Raw genomic sequence first — 9300 nt, 5'->3', positions numbered from 1 at the left:
TGACTTCCTGGGAAATCTTGACTGGGTAGGAACCCATCTGTCTTACATGGCTTAGTGCTAGTACTGGCTTTAGGCTAAGGATAGATAACCTGAAATAGAATAAGAGACCCAAAGGACAGGATTAAGTCAGTAGATTAGTGGGGACCATATGCTCTTTAGAAGGTTCACAAAATTCCTCGTTTCCATGGGAAAACTGTTTTTCTCCATTGCCTTGAATTTTGTGAAAGAATAATGCCACCTTGACTTCCTTTAAAATACTTATTAAAACCAATGGAGCAAGTAATCTCTCAAGGATAATACATTTGTTGTAGATGCAAAAATGCTAAATTATGATTATGGAAATTCCTCCCTGTTCTTTTCACTTCCAGCTTTCCTTACAACATGACTCTTATTTTCCCCTAGTCTCTGTATTCTCACCCTCTTTCTCTGTGTCCTCTCCCTCAGTTTGTTTTCTTCTCAAATATATATATATATATATATATATATATATATATATATATATATATATATATATATATACACTTTGATAAGTTTTTTTTTTAAAGATGGCTTTATGGATGTTTTTCTTACCTTAATCTCTTAAACATGTGAGATTATAAATAGGTGCTACCCTAACTAGCAAAATAAGATTTGAAACTAGTTAACAGGCATGTAAAATCCATCTTCTTAACCAACTTGACATGTTGTTTTCTATTTTTAAATGCTAAAAAAAAATGTACATTTGGAACTAGCCAGCTGGACTCAGTTTAGATGATAGCAATTTTGTTGGCAACATCCAAAGCAGCACAATCAAGAGCTAGCTGAACATATGCCTTCCGGCCTCCCTTAGGGCTGATTACGGTGTTGCCTTCGAGCACATCAATGCCATGGAGTCTCCTCACAGTCTGTTGCACAGGTTTTGGTTGGCTTTGACATCCACCATGAACACCAGTATGTTTTTATTATTTTTTTCAGGGTTGACTCAGTGGCCAAGTGGAAACATGATTATGCCATAATTGTCAAGTCTGTGTGTACTGGGCCAGTGCAAACTTATTTCCATGGGAGTTTTCTTGAGAGGGGCTTTGGGCTTTCTCTAGAGGCACAAGGTCTTGGGACACCTAAAGGTAGATGACTTAAGTCTCTTCTTTTTGCCACTGGGGGTAACTTTCAACACTGCCTTCTTGGCTTTCAGTGTCTACTTGCCAGCTTCTACTTTGGGGAAGGCAAGAACTGCCTTTTTTGCTGTTAGCATCATCTTGGTGAGAAACAGCATACACTTTGCTCCTTTTCCTCCACATACTGTTTTTTGATGGATGACAAAGGAACATGATGAAATTTCCACAGAATGTGCATCATTCATTTGTAAAGGATTTACTGTGTCTTTCTTGAACACCAGCATCTATTAAATGCAATATGAAATGCTGGAAAAATTGAATTACATCTATTATTGAAAAATCCAAACTTGCTTTTATTAAAACATAGCAGAAGTGACCAAGAATCTCCCTCCTCCCTGAGGACAGGCTCTCATGGTATCTGATAGCGTTGTGCAAGTTGCCAGGGGAGAAAAGCAATCAACAGTCTTAGCCAACTGTAAAGCTTATAAATCACAATGACTAGAGTGGCAAGATATACCCAAGGGTTCAATGTTGGCATCTTGGGGATATCCAATACCCATATGGAGGAAAGGAATTTATACTTGGTATTTTAAACCTAGCCAACTAATCATAGCTGGTAATGCCAATGACCTTATAGAAGATCACATTTGCAAGCCAATATCATTCTCAACTATATTCCAAATACCTGTCTTTTACAGTGAAAGAGAAGTGGAGCTCTCACTTCTCATAAATAAGCATCCTTTTTCAGCAGACAGCAACCATTAAAGAAACATACAATGGGCTGAAATGGGTGATGGGTGCCCATATCTAGTTGATACATTTAAAACATAACTCCTGTACCTTAGGCTCAGGTAAAAAATAGGAAGAGAGTAAAGAAAGATTATAAGAACAAAGGCTGAACATCTCTGCTGTAAGATGGTATCTTCTATACAAGACAGGCTCCTGCTTTCATTAAATCTTAATGATACGGTCACCTACATGAGACCTTCAGAATGAAAACACCAGTTGACATCCCAGTGGGCGTGTGGAAAAGCCTTACAAGGCTCTACCTACATGGAGAGCTACAGGTACTAATATCTAAAGGGGAAATGATCATTCTTCAAGGACAAGCCCCATAATAAGTTATGCAATTCCGTGTGCTCATCCTTAAACACATGTACAAATGGGTAACACTAAATGGGCTGAACAGGCTGTATTTACATGCACGCACACACACACACACACACACAAACGTATGTAACAATAATAAGTAAATGATTAAGGGTCACAATTTTGAAAGGGAGCAGGGGGAACATGAGGACATAAAGGAGGAAAGAGTACAGTGGAAATCATACAAATACACACATGTATACACATATCATACCCACAAAGATTTATTAAGAGACAGATGAACATATGTAGTCAAAGCTTACTAGCTTCTGATGTCATCTTTAATTTCAGACACCCTATTCCCTATTCTTTTTCACACTTTTTTATGTGATGAGTATGTTTGTAATAAAATTCTAGTAAATAGTAATTTTTCTAAAAATGCTTGTTTATCATTGGGTAGGAACAAACAGGTCCTTTTTAAAACAAGTATATATGAAATTTAGTATCATTTATTGTACTTTTCTCATAAAATTATTACAGTTTTCCAACTCTAAATATATAAACTTTAATCAAATGGAAGCCATTGATACTTGTTAATTTTATGATTTTTAAATTTTTTCATTAATTTATTTATATTACATCATGATTAGAACTTCCCCTTGCTCCTTTCCTCCCAGGCCTTCTCTTCCCCTCCCCTCTCCTCCTCCAATATTTCCTTCCTTTTCTTATCAGAGAAGGGGAGACCTCCCATGTATATCAAGCTGCCATAGCATATCGAGATGGACTGGGCACATCTATTGAGGCTAGACAAGGTGGTCAGTTAGGAAAGTGATCCAAAGGCAGGAAACTGAGCCAGTGGCAGCCTTGCTCCTGATATTAGGAGGTCCCACATGAGGAGGAACATGTACATCTGTTACATATATGTGTGTGTGTGTGTGAGGCTAGGACTATCCCATGGAGGATGGTCTCTTGTTGGTAGTTCAGTCTCTGTGAGGCCCTATGGGTTCAGGTTAGTTCATTTTGTAGATTTTCTTGTGGTGTCCTTTATCTCTCTGGCTCTTTCAATCCTTGCCCACCCCCCTTCTTGCATAAGATTTTCTGAGTTCTGCCTAATATTTGGCTGTGGGTCTCTGCATCTGTTTTTATCAGCTGCTGGGTGAAGCCATTTAGATGACTCTTATGTTCGCCACTTGGCTGCAAGTATTGCAGAATATTATTAATTGTGTCAGTGGTGGGCTCTCATGGCATGTGCCTCAAGTTGGGCCATAAACTCTAATAAAATAGAAGCCATTGATGTTTGTCAGTTTTAAAGACAAGTGCAATGAGATTCTAAGAAGCTTAGCAACCTTTCTGAAGCCATACAGTCGTCTGTGAACTGATGATTAAGTACATTGGTATGGGCTGAGTCTCCTCTGAGTGTCTTCCAACCTCAGTAGTTTATCAAGCATCTTTAATTTACATGTTAAATAATTACTCCGCTTCATTTGCTACAAGAATACAAACACATCATTCTAACTTGTTACAAAAGCCCTGCAGTTCTCCTTACAGATTTATTATTTCTCAAGTTTCATTTGTCTTTTAATCTTATGGTACAGTGAATACACCAATATATGTTGCTACTGTGAGATTAAGGAAATACAGGAAATGCTCAACGATACCGTGAGTTTCGAAACATGTTACCCTGCAGGAAAAACATGTTGGCACTGTGACAGCGGAAGAAGCAGGGAATCGCTAGACTTCACCTTACCATTGCCCCCAAAGCAGGCCATATGGAGTCCTATGTCCCTTCTCTCATGTAGATGTAATCACGCCACAGGGTTTCTTAGCACATCCCAAACAGATCAAAGAAGAAGCAGAGGTCCTGAGAAGAATGTGAGCAGCCAGATTGTCACCCTGTGCCCCACCCAGCTTGTTATTATAAGAAAACGCATCCTTTTCCTATAAGTCTCACTCACTGAAAAGTGACTAACAAATACACATCTTCACATTTCTTTAATTCTTTGTAGTTGAAACATCCTATGCCCTAAAACCTATGCTGAATTAAAATAACATGCTTTCCTCTTGTGATCTATTCTGTTATACAGTCTCAGGCGATGTGCTTAATTAATACTGGGTAAAAAGAAGGAAAATGTATATACTGGAATTATAAATAATTCAAGGAAATATAGCAGAAACTACAAAGATCACTAAGATTTTCATATAATAGTATAATTTAATTAAGTCTGATATGTTGTACATTCAAACTGAAACCAGAAAAGTGCCATTGTGACAATACAAATCTGTATTGCTATCATTCATCTGCATGCCACCCACGGTGCCCTGAATAACATGGACAATTAAAGAGGAAATGCCAAAATCTTCTTTGGCTGTAAGAACTATGCTATCTTCCTTCTTGTCGCCAAGGTACATAAAAATAAGCGTGGCTTCTAGGAAGCAATTTCATCTTAGCACACTTTAAGAAAATATTAAATTAAAGTTTGACGAATTCTATGGTGAAAGGTGGAAAACTGTGTAAAGTAATCTAAAACTAGGGATAAGCTATCGAGAGAAAGAGAGTGATTATTGAAGCTTGATTACTCTCATCCAAATTATGTATTTATACTATCTGGAAAGGTAGTTTTTTATGGGCCATTAAAATATCTAACAAAAGCAAAGCCTTCTAGATGCTTTACTTTTACCTTAAAGTTAGAAAAGCTCCCTAATTATGGATCAGAATGGCTGATAATGGATAATTTTTGTACTAGGAGTGTTTTCTATCTTTATGGAGTAGTGAAGAGACTTGGAGTTAGAGCCCTTCATTTGCAGTCCTCAACCTGCCAATCATGCTACTTCTCCCTCCCTCTCCACTAGTTTTTCCCTCTCCCCTTCCTGTCCCTCACCCCCTTCATGGACAGATGTTAATACATTTTCTCCATGCTTCTTTATTCTGGAATGCTGCCTTCCATCGATTAATCTTGCTTATTAACGGTGCCTTCCTTTCCTTGTAAACAAACAGTTCCTTTCTTTTGCTTCTTGCTTGGATGATCATAGTATCCACATGCCTGTGCTATGTGACAAATGATCGCTACTGAGATGCTGGCAATACTGGATATTGCATTTGTTCAAGTACCCATGCAAATCTTCTAACAGAAGTAAATATGTGCATATTTCACAGGGCTCGAATGCAATTTTCCCCAAATATCTTTAGATTTTGAAGTGCTTATACATTTGTTGTTATTGGTGTGTGTAAGTATGGGCAAACATAAGTTCGAGTTAATTTAAAACTCCACACTGTCTCTATCACATTTGATTTTAGATGAGTGAGTTAGGATTGGTTTTTATATTATTTTCACAAGAATATGAGATTCTCTCAGCAAGACTGCAAGTACAGAAAAGAGTATTAAGCATCCAAGGGCAATCTTCTTAAACTAAATATAAGGATTTCTGATTACAATACTATATTGTTTCATTAGGAAATCACTCTCTAGCATATATCCTTTATTGACAGTGTTACTCAGTCCTCTTCTGCTGCAATGAATTAAGTTTAAAAACCCAGGTTATCATTGCAAATACCAGATGTTAACCAAGGACCCACAGTATGAACATAATTGCATGTTATGCTGCTTGGTAGGTTCATTGTTACCTTTGAGAATCTATAAGATGGAGTAGAATGGTATGGTATTTGCCAAACATATCTGAAATCATGGATTCAATAACTGAGAGGGGATGGAGAGTGGTATGGGAGCAGGAGTGAGTGATACAGATGCATTTCTATTACAAATAGATATAACAGCTCAATCCAGAAAACATAAATGTTCTTAATGAACTTGCTATGAGGAATGACTACTCCAGCTCAAATCTTTTTCCTCTTCATGCTTCCTCTGATCACTGCTTTGCTTTCTGAATCAAATCACCCTGGCCTTTGCAGCCATCTCCCCAAAGGCACACATAGTACACAGTGCGCTCCTCTCTGATCGCAGCTTTTCACTGCTCTTCCCCCTTCCCATAGTTGCACTCTCCTTGTGTTTCTCTACTGCTGTGTAGCTGCCACGTTAAGTACATACCAAATCTTCCCTTTCTCTGTGTCCTTACCAGTTCTCTGCTCCTTAAAGTCAGAGCTAGCACAGTCTTCCGTTTTTACTCTTCGCTTCCTCCCTGATTTGCCTTTTTATATCTTGATCTTTGCTTCCAACATCTCCTTTTTACATGCTGACATTCTTAAATAATCGGCCACATTTCAGAACATTTTATAGTGGCTGGATTGCTGCAGTTTTCAGAATGTAAATATTAAAATAAAATATATTAAAAATTTGTGGATCATCAATTTTAATTCCAGTAGGAACTAATCAATTTAAGGGTACCACCGTCCTTAAGATACATTATCTGCTATATTTTTCTGAAATGGAAAAAAGTAACATAAACTGTAATGGTAAAACTGTATGTTGAATATACAGAACAAAAAATATTGGGAAAATGGTGAAATTAGTACTAAAGTGGAATATTAATTTTTTTTTTTTACCAACTATGGTATATACTCACTTATAATTGGGTACTAGGCCAAAAGGCTTGTCCCATGAAAGTCTTCACTTTCTAGAAGATTGGGATAGATGTGAGGACATCCTACTGGGACTCTAGCTAAGAGATATATAAGACATGGGGAAATACTTTCTTCAGCAAGTATCTTCCTTACTCATGAATAGTTTCCAGCTTCTTCAGTGTATTATATTACTATGCTTTCTATCTTGTCTGCACATAATATCAAGTAATTTGTATCCATAAGTGAAATATATCTATATATTTCTCTCATTATACATATCAGAATATTGATATGTCACTTAAACAAAAACTTATGATATGCATCTTTTCAATACTAAATACTTAAATATGTACAACCTGTGACTTTATTTAACTCATGCTCCTTGCTACCAAAGTCCTGATGTTGCTGTGTATTTTAAGTGTTGTGGTGTTGTGGGTTTAATGAGCAGAGCATGTCCGCACAAAGTTTATCATTATTGCAGTTGCCAGTTGGGTATCATAAATGATTCTTTCTTCTCTCTCTCTCTCTCTCTCTCTCTCTCTCTCTCTCTCTCTGTCAATTACTGCAGCACTTTTATTTTTCTTTACACAATGATGTGTTGCTGAGGCCTAATGTTCTAACTGAATAGTAGAAAACCAAAATTTGTCATTTCTGAAAGAATTGAGTACGTAGCATCTTTCATAAATTAAAAGGATGAATACATTTACAGGTGCAAACATTCGCAACTCAAGGCAAGTAACAGCCCATGGCCATCAGGAGGGAAAAACAGAATGGAAACTGGGTCCAAAGGCTCAGACTTTCCCATCCATTTAGACTGGCAAGATGGAAGTGGTAACTGGATCAGGAACCCTTGCCAGCCTCGTGAAATCCTGGAAGTCAGCTGTCGGCTAATACCTGCACAGATCACAACACGGTGGTCACACTGGTCCACCAGGCTGGGATGTCTCTTCCACAGCGTGCTCTCCCCAGCCACCAAGTAACCAAGTCAATTGGACTGAGGGCTAAATCAAGATATGCACAGGGCACTAAACATATACCAAGAAAACAGTTAACTTGAATACAAGGTCAAAATTCAGCAACAAGCTCTACGATCCAGTGCTGATATCAGATACAAACTTCCAAGACAAATTTCTTTTCAAAGGGTTATTCTAGTTTCATGCACCTAGCATGAGGTATGTACATTGTCCAGAGCAAATCTATACTTCAGAATCAGCTCATGTAACAGATGCCTGGCACCTGCTTAGTCCGTCTAGAAGCATTAGTGGTGGATGATGGAGGGATGCAACTTGTCATACTCTTGCTTGCTGATTCACATCTGCTGAAAGGTGGGTAAGGAGGCCAGGATGAGCACCTACAAGCTAGACCGAGTGCTTGCACTCAGGAGGAATGATGATCTTAATCTTCATTTTGCTGGGTGTTAGGACTGTGATCTCCTTCTGCATCCTGTTAGCAATGCCTGGATACATGGTAGTGCCACTGGACAGCACTGTGTTGGCACACAGGCCCTTGCAGATGTCCACATCATGCTTCATAATGAAGTTGAAGGTGGTCTCACGGATGTCACATGACTCCATGCCCAGGAAGGAAGGCTGGAAGAGCACCTCTGAACACCATATTCGCTTAATGCCAATGGTGATCACCTGCCCATCAGGCAACTTATAGCTCTTCTCTAAGCAGGAGGAGGATGCAGCAGCAGCCATTTCTTGCTCAAAATCCAGGGCCACAAAGCACAGCTTCTCCTTAATATCCTGCAAAATTTCCTGCTCAGTTGTTGTGATAAAGCTGTACCCCTGCTCAGTCAGATGCAAGATGGCATGGTAAAGGGCATAGCCCTCATGGATGGGCATTGTATGTGTGACCTCATCACCAGAGTTCATGACAATGCCAGTGGTGCACACAGATGCAAAGAAAGACTGCACCGCCTGAATGGCCACGTACACGGCTGAGGTATTGAAGTTTTCAAACACTGTTTGTGTCAACTTCTGTTAGCTTTGGAGTTCAGAGGGGCCTCAGTCAGAAGCACTGGGTACCCTTCAGGGGCCACATGCAGCTCATTGTAGAAGGCGTGGTGCCAGATCTTCTCCATGTCATTCCAGCTGGTGACACTGCCGTGCTTGATAGGGTACTTCCAGGTCAGGATACCTCTTTTTCTCTGAGCCTCATCACCCATGCCTAACATGATGCCATGGTGTCCTGTTGGCCATCAATGGAAGGAAACACAGCTCAGGGGGCATCGTCCCCAGCAAAACCAGCTTTGCACATGCCAGAACCATTGTCAGTGCTGATTGTGATGATTTCTTCTTCCATTGCAATTGCAGAGGACTGGGTGATGGAGCAGTGGGAAGACACGCAGGGTAAGCCGGCAGCACAGTTTCTGACTTTTTCTTAAATGGTACCTTAGCCTCTTCTTGTTAAGTCACATTTTCTTTATGGCTTTCTATCCTGGGGTAAGACAGAATGCAGTCTTTTACCACAGCTCCATATCCTGTTCTTCAGTTTCTCAGGCACAACAGCTATAAGTCAAGTAACTGTTTTGTATAAATAATCAATTTTAGGTATTCCATTTTAGGAGAAAGAGAACTACATAGCATTCTGTTTATA

General features: G+C 39.1%; 1 pseudogene; it reads right to left on the bottom strand.

The window, feature by feature from the left end:
• Positions 1 to 7948: 7948 nt before the first annotated feature.
• LOC127192806 (actin, cytoplasmic 2-like) lies at positions 7949 to 9006 on the bottom strand (annotated as a pseudogene).
• Between the last annotated feature and the right edge of the window lie 294 nt (positions 9007 to 9300).

The sequence above is a fragment of the Acomys russatus genome, chromosome 8 (assembly GCF_903995435.1).
Source record: "Acomys russatus chromosome 8, mAcoRus1.1, whole genome shotgun sequence".
Lineage (NCBI taxonomy): Eukaryota > Metazoa > Chordata > Mammalia > Rodentia > Muridae > Acomys > Acomys russatus.
This window is presented reverse-complemented; position numbering and strand designations above follow the sequence as displayed.